Raw genomic sequence first — 14,011 nt, 5'->3', positions numbered from 1 at the left:
AGGAAATGAAAGAAGTTAAAAGATAAGTGTTAAGGACCTTATTCTTTTTGGAGAATAAAACAAGATTTAGTAGCTTTCCACTTAATTTAAATGAAAAGAATCACTACCTTACATATTGCAGTGATAATGTAATGGGGAAAGAAAACAAAAAAGTCTTTGTACAAATGACACCTCCTATAGTTGTTGTGAAGAAACTTTTCCCCTTGGTATCTGCTAACAAATTCTAATTAATGCTGCACATTCCTTTACTGAAATCATTTAATGCGTAACAAGGGGGGTAAAAAGAAATGCTGAATACTCGTGATTGCCCTGTTAGAATTATGGGAGTGAAAGCCTGGGGCCCCAAACTTACTGTCTATTAAAGCCAAGCTTTGAAAAAGAAATGCAACCTACAAAAGCTGTCAATCTCCCTTGCCCCTAAAGCCTGGGTTCACATGGATTCAAGTGACAGCCCTCCTCCCCCATGCACAATACATCAATCTGTCTCTCCCACAAGCACCCACAGCCCATTGTGCTGGCCGCAGGTGCCTATTATGGCACCCATGGCTGCCTCCCACAGCTCCGCCCCTGAGAAACAGGAACTGCAGACAATGGAGCCCTGTGGGAAGACAGAGGTGGGTGTTGTTGGGAGGGATAACAGACAGATGGTAAAGGGTGTAGGGTAGTAAGGTAGTTTCAAAACAAATGCCAAACATTCAAAATTATTGCTTTCGTGTGTCTCCCCTTCTGAATTGCCTTTGCTTCAATCACCATCTGCCATAATTGTAAAAACACTTACCTGTTATAATGAATATTTGTCCCCTTTTTGGGTAGCTGTGGAGGGGACAACCTTCAATATTCTACTCCTCCTGTTTAGCTCTCTAGGTTTCTCAAGGTCACAGACTGGGGAGTTTCAGTTAAGCGACACCACAAGACAATATAGGGGAGAGAAATAATATTTATAATTTTTTGCAAGGTTTGTCATTTCCCTCTGAGATTAGTTTTGGGCTCCTTAAAGGGCAAGGGTTATAAAAACCTGTTACTTTGGGTAATATATTTGTGAAATCAAAGTACTATAAGACTTCTTACAAATGTCAAATCAGGCACGTGGAAATTCTTAGGCCATTTCTTTTCTGGCAAGGAGTCACATAAAAGGAGACGAGATGGATTTATAACTTTCTTTTCTTTTAGATGTTGGGGGTAGGAGTTTATTAATTTATTTATTTATTTTTGCTGTGTTGGATCTTCATTTCTGTGCGTAGGGCTTTCTCTAGTTGTAGCAAGCGGGGGCCACTCTTCATCACGGTGCGCGGGCCTCTCACTATCGCGGCCTCTCTTGTTGCGGAGCACAGGCTCCAGACGCGCAGGCTCAGTAGTTGTGGCTCACGGGCCCAGTTGCTCCGCGGCATGTGGGACCCTCCCAGACCAGGGCTCGAACCCGTGTCCCCTGCATTAGCAGGCAGATTCTCAACCACTGCGCCACCAGGGAAGCCCCAAGGTGGATTTAATAATAAAAGTACTGGGGCTTCCCTGGTGGCAAAGTTAAGAATCCGCCTGCCGATGCAGGGGACACGGGGTGGAGCCCTGGTGCAGGAAGATCCCACATGTCGCGGAGCAGCTATGCCTGTGCGCCACAACTACTGAGCCTGCACGCCTCGAGGCCGCGAGCCACAACAAGAGAAGCCACCGCAATGAGAAGCCCGCGCACCACAACTAAGAGTAGCCCCCGCTCACCACAACTAGAGAAAAGCCCGCGGGCAGCAACAAAGACACAAAGCAGCCAAAAATAAAAATAAATTAAATAAATTTATTTTTTAAAAAATGTACTGCACTTTTCTGATGCAGCCTCTTTTCCTATTTCCAAGCATGTTAACAATAAATAAATAAAATTTTTTAAAAAATTACTGAATACCATCACATCGAGCGCCACTATCAGAAAAAGCACATTTTAAAGATTTTATTTCATAAAATGTCACTTGTCTATGGTGTTTTTAACCTTCTGAGTTATGGACTAATTAAGAAGCAATAAATGGAAGAATTAAAATATATTCCCCCAGCACATATGTTCATTCAAGTAATTTGATTTAGTTGCTTTTGCCCTTAATTTATCATCCCAATATACCACCTTATTCCTGTTTACAAGATGATTTGTCATAAATCAAAACCAAGCTAACAATAATTTCATCACTACTACTACTACCTGTCTCAAACAAAAAGCAACCAAGAAAAATCTGGCACAATTGTAAGTCATGGTCAAGAGGATTGGTGACTTGTTGGGATGAGGGTACTGCCAAAATAATGCCAGGGACTAAAACCAGCCAGTTTTCCTGAAGCCAACAAGAGGGTCTTAGTTTGCTGTCAAAAACTACAAACTAGGCTTTAACTAGGGACTGTCAGGGATCCAAGTGAGCTCCTGGCCAGGGAGAGCTTAATTAGCAGAGTTGGTTTGGGTTTTTAAATTACACAAGAAAAACAACCAATACGGTATGAAAGCATACAGTGGTCTAATGTAGCACAAAATTCACTATTCCATTGTGTGTGTGTGTGTAGTGATTTTGCATATTTCATTAACAATTTAAACTTAGATTTTAAACATTATTTTTACGCCCATTACTAGGACATGTTTCTTTTGTTTTCTTCTTATACATCCTTTTAGAGATTTTAATGTATTTATCTCCAAATACAAATATGCATGCTCCCTTTTTTATATAAACAGCAACATACTACATATACTTTTTTTTTAACCTGAGATATCTTGGGATCAGTCCATATCAGAACATTAAGAGCTACTAGGGCATACTTCTTAAATGTGAATAGTTTTGAGTCATATTTGGTATTTGTAAAAGTTAAGACTCTAGTTCAACAATGAAAAAGTATGCCATTTCAATATGAACAAAGCCATTTGGAGGCTACTCTTATTTTTCCTAACAATGATTGAACTAGGCATTCCATTTCAAATGCTCAGAAATTAGTACAGCTCACTCCAATTATCCATCTAAATGGGAGCCAGAGAAAATGTGGAGGAGACAGCCACAGGTAACCATAGATACAACCTTTGTTTGAGATGCTTACACGGAAAAACTTTTAAGATATTTATTGGTAGGGTTTGTGAATTGTTTCTATAGCATCCAAAATGCTCAGAGTTCAAAAGAAATTGTTAAGGTTTCCCACTAGACCCACAGTCCATTAGTCATACTTCTAGTATCTCACAAAAAATGACCTTGCTTAATTGATCTAACTGATTAAAAGATGCCAGGTTTTAGCTGTAAAATTAGTTGACAACACAGTCCCTTTACCTGTGCTCCAACACCAACTTCTTTTACTTCTAGATATCTTCCATGAGGCTCTTGAGTCTATCCATTTAAAAATTAACAGTTTGTTTGTTAAATCCAAGATTTTATTGTCAGACAAACCTCAATTCTAATCCTGTTTCTGGAGCTTGAAAGTGGTGTGATTTAACTTTTCTGATACTAAGTGTTCTCTAAAATAGGGATAATAACAGTACCTACCTCACAGGTTTGTTGTAAAGATTAAATGAGACCATGCATTCACTCTTAAAACAATGCCTAGAAACAACCCAATCCAAAAATGGGCAGAAGACCTAAATAGACATTTCTCCAAAGAAGATATACAGATTGCCAACAAACACATGAAAGGATTCTCAACATCACTAATCATTAGAGAAATGCAAATCAAAACTGCAATGAGGTATCACCTCACACCGGTCAGAATGGCCATCATCAAAAAATCTAGAAACAATAAATGCTGGAGAGGGTGTGGAGAAAAAGAAACCCTCTGGCACTGTTGGTGGGAATGTAAATTGATACAGCCACTATGGAGAACAGTATGGAGGTTCCTTAAAAAACTGAAAATAGAACTACCATACGACCCAGCAATCCCACTACTGGGCATATACCCTGAGAAAACCATAATTCAAAAAGAGTCATGTACCACAATGTTCATTGCAGCTCTGTTTACAGTAGCCAGGACATGGAAGCAACCTAAGTGTCCATCAACAGATGAATGGATAAAGAAGATGTGGCACATATATATGATGGAATATTACTCAGCCATAAAAAGAAATGAAATTGAGTTATTTGTAGTGAGGTGGATGGACCTAGAGTCTGTCATACAGAGTGAAGTAAGTCAGAAAGAGAAAAACAAATACCGTATGCTAAGACATATATATGGAAACTAAAAAAAAGAAGGTTCTGAAGAACCTAGGGGCAGGACAGGAAGAAAGACGCAGATGTAGAGAATGGACTTGAGGACTTGAGGACACGAGGAGGGGGAAGGGTAAGCTGGGACAAAGTGAGAGAGTGGCATGGACATATATACACTACCAAATGTCAAATAGATAGCTAGTGGGAAGCAGCCGCATAGCACAGGGAGATCAGCTCGGTGCTTTGTGAGCACCTAGAGGCATGGGATAGGGAGAGTGGGAGGGAGACGCAAGAGGGAAGAGATATGGGAACATATGTATATGTATAACTGATTCACTTTGTTATAAAGCAGAAACTAACACACCATTGTAAAGCAATTATACACCAATAAAGATGTTAAAAAATAATAAAAAATAAAAATATAGTAATAAAACTGTCCATAAATGGGAGACTGGTTAAATAAACATAGTATACCCCTACAAGGGGATATCGTGCTGTTGTGAAAAAGAATGAAGTAGATCTGTATGTGAAATTTGGAACAATCTCCCAAAAATATTAATATGTGGAAGAAAAGAAGTAGTAAGGAACAAGATAACGTAAAGGGTATACTACTAGTTGTGTGTGTGTGTGTGTGTGTGTGTGTGCATAATCTGAATGGAAACATCCAGAATAATGTTTGACCAAATATCTGGGCACCATGGTCCAGCCAAGTTGACACACATAAAATTAACCATCACAGTGTGCATGTATGCGCAGAGAAGCATATTTAAGGTCAGTGATTACTTAATAATTTAGAAATCAGACGAATATACACTGGATAATATCCACGGTATTTGAAAATGTACCAAATTTACCATCACTTTTGAAAACTAAACTCTAATACCTTTTCCTAATCTGTCTTCTATTCCCTTAGAAAAATTAAAGCACCAATAAACTATCTTTTATCTGTTCCCTCAAAGTAACTTAAATCCCAAATTATACATAAAGCTTTTTTCCTGTTCTGCTCCATCCAGCTAGAGGGGCCTCACTAAAGTGCATGCCTGCAGTCTGGGACCTCGTTCCCTGGAACTGGTATAGATTCTTCAACATCTTCCAAATTCTATTGCTTTAACCCCCAATTTTTCCATCTTTCCAAAGTTCCAACGAGCTAGCAAACCACAGAGAATGTAGTAGCACAAGTTCCACATCCACAAAACTTTGACCAAATGCCATGGTCAAATATACTTGCTGATATTCCTTACAATTAGGCATCATTTCTCAACAACAGCAGAATTTCCACTTATAGTCTAGGTCCAGAGGGTTGTTAACAAATGGAGACGACAGAACGTTACCTCAGTAAAGTGCAAGTATAGCGAGAAAACAGAAGAATTACAAACAAACAAAAAGAAACGAAAAAAACAAGGACAGTTTTTGAAAGAAATGGAGCTGAACAACTCAATATCCACAGGAGAAAATTTGGGGACTTTGCAGTAGGCAAAGATTTCTTAGTACTTAAAAGAAAAAAATTGATTAATTGGACTTCATCAAAATTTACAACTTCTGCTATTGAAAAGTTATTATTAAGAAAATAAAGGGACTTCCCCTGGTGGTCCAGTGGCTAAGACTCCACACTCCCAATGCAGGGGGCCTGGGTTCAATCCCTGGTCAGGGAACTAGATCCCACATGCCGCAACTAAATATCCCGCATTCCGCAACTAAAAGATCCCACATGCCGCAACAAAGACCCCCAGCAGCCAAATAAATAAATAAATATTTAAAAAATAAATTAATTAATTTTAAAAAAAAAAGAAAAAGGCAAGCCACCGACAGGGAGAAAAATTATTTGCAATACATCTGACATGTATTCAGAATATATAAATATCTCCTATCATTCAATAAGAAGACAAACAACTCATTTAAGAAATTGGCAAAATGTGTTTACTATGGTGTTGATAAGTTGTATTCCTTGAATCTGTTTATGAAGTGTGTTAAAACATAAGGGTTATATTTTTATGGCCAACTCAAAAATAAATTTAAAGCTAGAAAATTTTTTAAAAATTGGCAAAATTTTGAACTGACATTTGACAAAAGAAAGTATATGAATGGCTAATGAGCACATGAAAAGATACTGAAGATCATTAGTCATAAAGAAAATGTGAATTAGAACCACAATGATATATCACTATATACCTACTCAAATGGCTAATGTTACAAAGATTGACATCATATGTCGGCAAAGATACGGAGCATAGGATCTCTCATAGAAATTACTGGTGGGAAACCAAAGTGGTTCCAACCACTCTGGAAAACAGTATGGCAGGACATTATATATACTATACATTATAAAATTAAACAGGCGCTAACATATAACCCAGCAATTCCACTTCTTGGTATCAATACCCAAAAGAACTGAAAATATATGTCCAGAAAAGACATATACTCCAAAGTTCTAGCAGCATTATTCATAATAGTCCCAAACTGGAAACAATTCAAATGTGTATCAACTGATAAACAGATAACAAACTATGCAGTTAAAAGGAGCAAACCACTGATAGACCCAACAACATGGATAAATCTCCAAAATATTGTGGTAAGTGAAAGAAGTCAAACACAAAAGAGTACAGTGGCAGAAAGCAAAGCAGTGGATGCTTGAGGTCAGGGGTCTTGGAAGAGCATAAAAGGGCAAAAGGAAATCTTTTAGGGTCACAGAACTGTCTTGTAACTTGATTATGGTGGTGGTTATATGACTTTATACAATTACTAAAATTCATCCAACTATACACTTAAAATGGGTGAATCTTATTGTATCTAAATTGCAGCTCAATAAAGTTGGAAATTCTCTAAAACGGAAAGATTGTATGGTTTCCTCTTCACCAAAGGGCCAACCAGTCCATGCTAGTTGTCCAGAGTCCACTTCGGAGAAATCTGCCAAGTGGGCAATCATATCAGAAAGCTACCACATTTGGGGTACTGGGAATCCATAACCCATGCAGACTACTTCCTTCTTAGAGGATGGCATGTGGAACTTTCCTTTCTTCTAAACTTTAGCCACCTGAGACAGTGCCACTTCCAGTCTCTAGGTCTTTTTTGAGGCTTCCTTCCTCCCATCAGAGTCTGAGCTATATATACTTAAGCTCCTAATTTCCCTTTCCATTTTTCCTTCCACCTCTGTGTTCCCCACATCTCAGTCACAAACCCTTTATAAGCTCTACCCAGGAATACAGCTCCCGTTTTCACTTGTTAGCATGATCCTCTACATTTATAACATTTATACATCTCCCCCCAACCTCATGCTTTTTAATTCCTTTGCCCTCTCCTATTCCTATCACAGTTCAAATCTTCCTCTCTACCACCTCTTTGAGGAGGTGGGAGGAGAGAGACAAAATCTCTTGAAGGATAGCGTGTGTGGCCTAAACCCCCCACAAGTTGTTCTCCCAGGTAACCTAATGGGCTTAAACATTAAACAGTCCTATGAGGCCACCATTACCCTGATACTAAAGCCAGACAAAGATACCACACAGGGCCTCCCTGGTGGCACAGTGGTTAAGAACCTGCCTGCCAATGCAAGGGACACAGATTCAAGCCCTGACCCGGGAAGATCCCACATACCGTGGAGCAACTAAGTCCATGCGCCACAACTACTGAGCCTGCGCTCAAGAGCCCGCAAGCCACAACTACTGAAGCCTGCACGCCTAGAGCCTGTTCTCCACAACAAGAGAAGCCACTGCAATGAGAAGCCCACGCACCACAACAAAGAGTAGCCCCCGCTCACCGCAACTAGAGAAAGCCTGTGCACAGCAACAAAGACCCAACATAGCCAAAAATAAAAATAAAGAAAGAAAGAAATAAGATACCACACAAAAAGAAATTTACAGGCCAATATAACTGATGAACATAGATGCAAAAGATAGCCAAAGCAATCTAGAGAAAGAAAAACGGAGCTGGGGGAATCACACTCTGTGACTTCAGACTATACTACAAAGCTACAGTAATCAAAACAGTGTCATACTGGCACAAAAACAGACACATAGATCAATGGAACAGGATAGAGAGCCCAGAAATAAACCCACACACTTATGGTCAATTAATCTACGACAAAGAAGGAAAGAATATACAATGGAGAAAAGACAGTCTCTTCAATAAGTGATGCTGGGAAAATTGGACAGCTACATGTAAAAGAATGAAATTAGAACACTCCCTAACACCATATACAAAAATAAACTCAAAATGGATTAAAGATCTAAATGTAAGACCGGATACTATAAAACCTCTAATGGAAAACATAGGCAGAACACTCTTTGACATAAATCACAGCAATATTTTTTTGGATCCATCTCCTAGAGTAATGGAAACAAAAGCAAAAATAAATAAATGGGACCTAATTAAACTTAAAAGCTATTGCACAACAAAGGAAACTATAAACAAAATGAAAAGACAACCTACGAAGTGGGAGAAAATATTTGCAAATGATACAACTGACAGTGGCTTCATTTCCAAAACATACAAATAGCTTATACAGCTCAATATCAAAAAAAAAAAGAATGACAAAAATGGGCAGAAGACTTAAATAGACATTTCTCCAAAGAAGACATACAGATGGCCAACAGGCACATGAAAAGATGCTCAACATCGCTAATTATTAGAGAAATGCAAATCAAAACTACAGTGAGGTATCACCTCACACCCATCATCGGAATGGCCATCATCAAATAGTCTACAAATAATAAATGCTGGAGAGGGTGTGGAGGAAAAGGAACCCTCCTACACTTTTGGTGGGCATATAAATTGGTGCAACCACTATGGAGAACAGTATGGAGGTTCCTTAAAAAAACTGAAAATAGAGTTACCATATGATCCAGCAATCCCGCTTCTGAGCATATACCTGGAAAAGATGAAAACTCTAATTTGCAAAGATACATGCACCCCAATGTTCATAGCAGCACTATTTACAATAGCCAAGAGAGGGAAGCAATACAAGTGCCCATCAACAGATGATTGGCTTAGTAAGATGTGGTGTATATAGACATAGATATAGATATTTAGATATATAGATATATTCAATGAAATATTACTCAGCCATAAAAAAGAATGAAATATTGCCATCTTCAATATTTGCAACGTGGACGGACCTACAGATTATCATATTTAGTGAAGTAAGTCAGACAGAGAAAGACAAATACTATATGATATCACTTATATGTGAAATTGAAAAAATAATATAAATGAATTTATTTACAAAACAGAAACAGACCCACAGAGTTAGAGAACGAACTTATGGTTACCAAAGGGGATAGCGGGGGTGGGATAAATTGGGAATCTGGGATTAACAGATACACACTACTATACATAAAATAAACAATAAGGACCTACTGTATAGCACAGGGAACTATACTCAATATCTTGTAATAACCTATAATGGAAAAGAATCTGAAAAAAATGTATGTATATAAGTATGTATAACTCAATCACTTTGCTGTACACCTGGATCATTGTAAATCAACTATACTTCAATTGAAAAGAAAAACATTAAACAATCCAGCCCCAAGAATGTAATTGCAACTTGGAGGAGGAAAATGTCATTGGAGGCTTAGAGAAGTCCAACAAGCTTCTTCACATAGTGACCTCTCCAATCCTGGTGTCCACTTGGGACCAATTAGATGGGACATTCATCCTCACAAGGCTTTACATATGTATCTTTGATGATGCCCCTGGAGGCTTCTGAAGTGCATCGGGAGTTTACTTCAATGAAGTTCACACTAAATGAAGAGAACCCCATTCAATTTTCTGTCTCAAATTACACTCAGCTGTGCTGTTCAACTGAGCACACTAGACAAGGTCAGAAGATGTGCACCCGAAAATAATATGAGGACTGCTTATCAGATTGGCACTGCCAAAGGGTGGGCTTTATTGAGTGACCTTTCATTCATTCCTCACATATTTACTGAGCGCCTATCTAGGTTCTGGAAAGACCCCTGAAAGTGATCATGGGCTGTTGCATCAGCCAGACCTGGGTTCAAACATCTGCTCTCCATGGACCAGCTCTGTGTACTTGGGCAACTTCACCTTGGTCTCTTTATCAGGAAAGGGGGGATGGAAATCCTACCAACTTCATGGGATGCTGGTGGGGATGAAATGTGAGGATGAGAGTGGCTCTCTAACACGGCTGAGCACAGTGTCTGGCACCTAGTAAACGCTCCATAGATATCAGCCCTTGTTAGCCAAGATTCCCGCCCTGCAGCACTGCCTGTGACCATAGGATGTTATAGGCAGAGGGAGCCCAGGATCCCTGCAGAGTCACACTTGGCCACTTTCTAACTGGCCAGCAATCCTGGGGCACAGGTAAGAGAAGCTTGAGGGGAAAGGATGCTCAGAGCCCAATCTCCAGGACCTCTCATCTGCTCTGGGAAGAACTAGGTATCAGCCAAGGATCCTGTGGGCAAGCAGAACACCGAACGGGCCAGGGTTGAGGCACCTGGGCACCAGAAAGCCTGGTTTTTGAACGTAAGTAACAGGGCTGCCGTGAGGATTAACTAAATTAATTTATGTAAAGCACTTAGCACAAGGCCTAGCCACTGGGACATGTTCAGTGAATATCAGCTACTGTTAGAAGAGCCATGGTTCTCATCCCTTAAGGAGCCAGCTAGTATACAAGCCTGCACACTAATGGGTCTCTGACTGGACTTGTAAGGAGTGGCTTACAATTTTGGGATTTGTAGAGCACTAACCAGGCCCCACTGCCTCAAAATCCTTTCCCTGACCCCCAGTGTCACAATGCCACACCATCATAGAATGGGTGGCAAACATGTAGCACTTCTTTTGAGGACTCCTCGTCCTGCATGCAGGACAGACATCACAGATGAGGCACACTGTCCCACCAGCCCAGACAGGACCTCAGATAAGGATTCTTTACACGGTACACTGGGCAGAAATTGCCAAAAGACCTGAGGTGGCCTGGGAGTTCTACTACTTCCCTCTCTGACTTAAAGGTTGTCTCTCATTTCCTTTTTACAAAAATTTATTTTCAGATTTGGTTTTATAATTAATCGTCTGTTTATAATATATTTTATTGAAATTTTTATTGAGAAATTGTAGATTTACATGCAGATGTAAGAGATTATTCAGAGAGATCTTATGTACCTGATACCCAGGCTCCCCCAAGGGTAACATCTTGGTAACTACAGTACAACCAACAGGTTGATATTAGCACGATCTGCTGATCTTATTCACATTTCCCCACTTTCACTTGTACTCATTTGTGTGTGTTGTGTGTGTGTGCGTGCACGCACACGAATGTGAGTGTATTTAGTTCTATATAATTTTACCACATATGTAGTTTCATGTATCTACCACCACAGTCAAGATACTGAGCTGTTCCTTCACCACAAGGATCCTTCCTATAGCCTTTTAATAATCACATGCACCCTCTTCCCAGAGCCTAATCCCTGATAACCACTAATCTCTTTGCCATTTCTATAATTTTATCATTATAAGAATGTTACATAAATGAAATCATAGAGTATGTAACCTTTTGAGATTGGTTCTTTTCACTCAGCATCGTTCCCTGGCAAGTCATACAGGTTGTTGCATGTACCAGTAGTTCATTCATTTTTATTGCTGGGTCGTATTCCATTAAGGGTATCTGAGCTGTTTCCAAGTTTTTTGCTGTTACAAATATAGGTGCTATGGACATTCATGTACAAGTTTTTACATGAACACAAGTCTTCATTTTCTGGAACCAATGGCCAGGAGTGAAATTGCTAGGTCATATGGTAGTTGCATGTTTATTTTTTAAAGAAACCGCCAAACTATTTTCCAGAATGGCTGTACCATTCCACATTTCCACCACATCCCCACCAGCAATGCATGAGTGATCCAGTTTCTCCATATCCTTGCCAGAATTTGATGTTTTCACTATTTTTTATTTTAGTCATTCTGAGAGGTGTGTAGTGATATCCCATTTTGGTTTTAATTTGCATTTTCCTGATAATGATGTTGACCTAATCACGTTGGACATCTTTTATGGGCTTATTTGCCACCTGTATATCCTCCTCGGTAAAATGATTATTCATGTCTTATGTCCAATTTCTGATTGAATTATTTGCTTTTACAGTTGAGTTTTGTGAGTTTCCAGTCCTTTGCCAGATATATGGTTTGAAGATATTTTCTCCCAGACTGTAGACTGTCTTTTCATCCTCTTTGTTTGGGCTTTTGCAGAACAAACGTTCTAATTTTAATGAGGTCCAATTTATGGACTTTTTCTTTTCTGGATGATGCTTTTGGCCCCTAGGATGTCAGATAAGGCAAAGTGATTCTGTCCTCTGTCCTGTATGTAGGACAGCTACCTAAGAGGTTTTGTGGGTTGAGGTCAGCGCCTAGTCGTTACATACCAAGCCTTTGCCAAACATTACTTCATTTAATCTTTCCAACCACCCTATGAGATAGATGCCACTACTGTCTGCATTTTACAGATGAGGAAGCTGAGACACAGAGAGACTTGGGGATTTGCCCAAAGTCCCACAGCTAGGAAGTGGAAAAGCTGGCACAAAATCCTGGTCTGTTTCTGCTTCCGAAGCACCTGATCTTGCGGTCATCCCAAGTTTCCAGCAGGCTACATAAAATTCAACTTCTGGCGTACAGTATGTTTATTTTTTAAAATTTATTTATTTATTTATTTATTTATTTTTGGCTGTGTTGGGTCTTTGTTTCTGTGCGAGGGCTTTCTCTAGTTGTGGCGAGCGGGGGCCGCTCTTCATCGCGGTGTGCAGGCCTCTCACTATCGCGGCCTCTCTTGTTGCGGAGCACAGGCTCCAGATGCGCAGGCTAAGTAGTTGTGGCTCACGGGCCTAGTTGCTCCGCAACATGTGGGATCTTCCCGGACCAGGGCTCGAACCCATGTCCCCTGCATCGGCAGGCAGATTCTCAACCACTGCACCACCAGGGAAGCCCCTACAGTGTGTTTATAAATCTGACTTCAGACATGAGAGTACAATTAGAAACTTTCTTGTTCCAAGTCAAAAAACAGTAAGGACAACAACTGATGCAAAGGCTGAAGCGTTCCCAGCCCCCCAGTCTTTGCTGTGCTTTCCTCCTAGTCCTTTGTCACAGTCCCAACACGACTGAATACCCAGTGTGTGGCCCCGTGCCCTCCAGCCAGCATAAGTCTGGTGGTTTTGGTGGTAGTGGACTTCTGGAGCCCCTGGTAAGTCCATGGACACCAGTCTCTAAGAAGCCCTCTAATCTGGCCCCAAGCTTTATTGAGGTTGTCATTCCTGGGTTCAAATTCCTGCTGCCTCCATGCAGGTAGAGGAGTCCAGGCCCACCAATGGCTCTATGACCTATGGTGCCCCCCCAATCAGTCCCTCCCCTGTGTGCCTCAAAAAGGCCCCTCACCAGCTCAGCTGATCACAGAGAAAGCTGCCTGCCCACATGTGTCTCCTCCCACTTTCTTTACTTCTGATCTGTGGGTTAAGAAGCTAATTTTAAAGTCAGGCTCCTGGGCAAAGGGTCTTCACATTTTTCTGTTTTTGATGCATATACTTTGAATATTTCCAAAGACCTAGTCTACTTCTATGACATTTAATCTTACATCTTTCTCTCCTTCAAAAGCTTCTCTGACACCATGGCCCAAATCTTCTTTTAAAATATTTTCTTGGGGATTTACTTGGTGGTCCAGTGGTTAAAACTCTGAGCTTCCAATGCAGGGGATGCAGGTTCGATCTCTGGTCAGGGAACTAAGATCCCACATGGCGTGCAGTGCAGCCAAAAAATTTTTTTTAATTTTTTAATTAAAAAAATTTTTTTAAATCTTTTCTTGAAACCTATTGGTTTCATTCATTCATTTATTCAACATTTTCTTCTTGAGACCCTACTTTTTTTTTTTTTTTTGCAGT

Source organism: Globicephala melas, chromosome X (assembly GCF_963455315.2).
Source record: "Globicephala melas chromosome X, mGloMel1.2, whole genome shotgun sequence".
NCBI classification, from domain to species: domain Eukaryota; kingdom Metazoa; phylum Chordata; class Mammalia; order Artiodactyla; family Delphinidae; genus Globicephala; species Globicephala melas.
Note: the sequence above shows the minus strand (reverse complement) of the source record.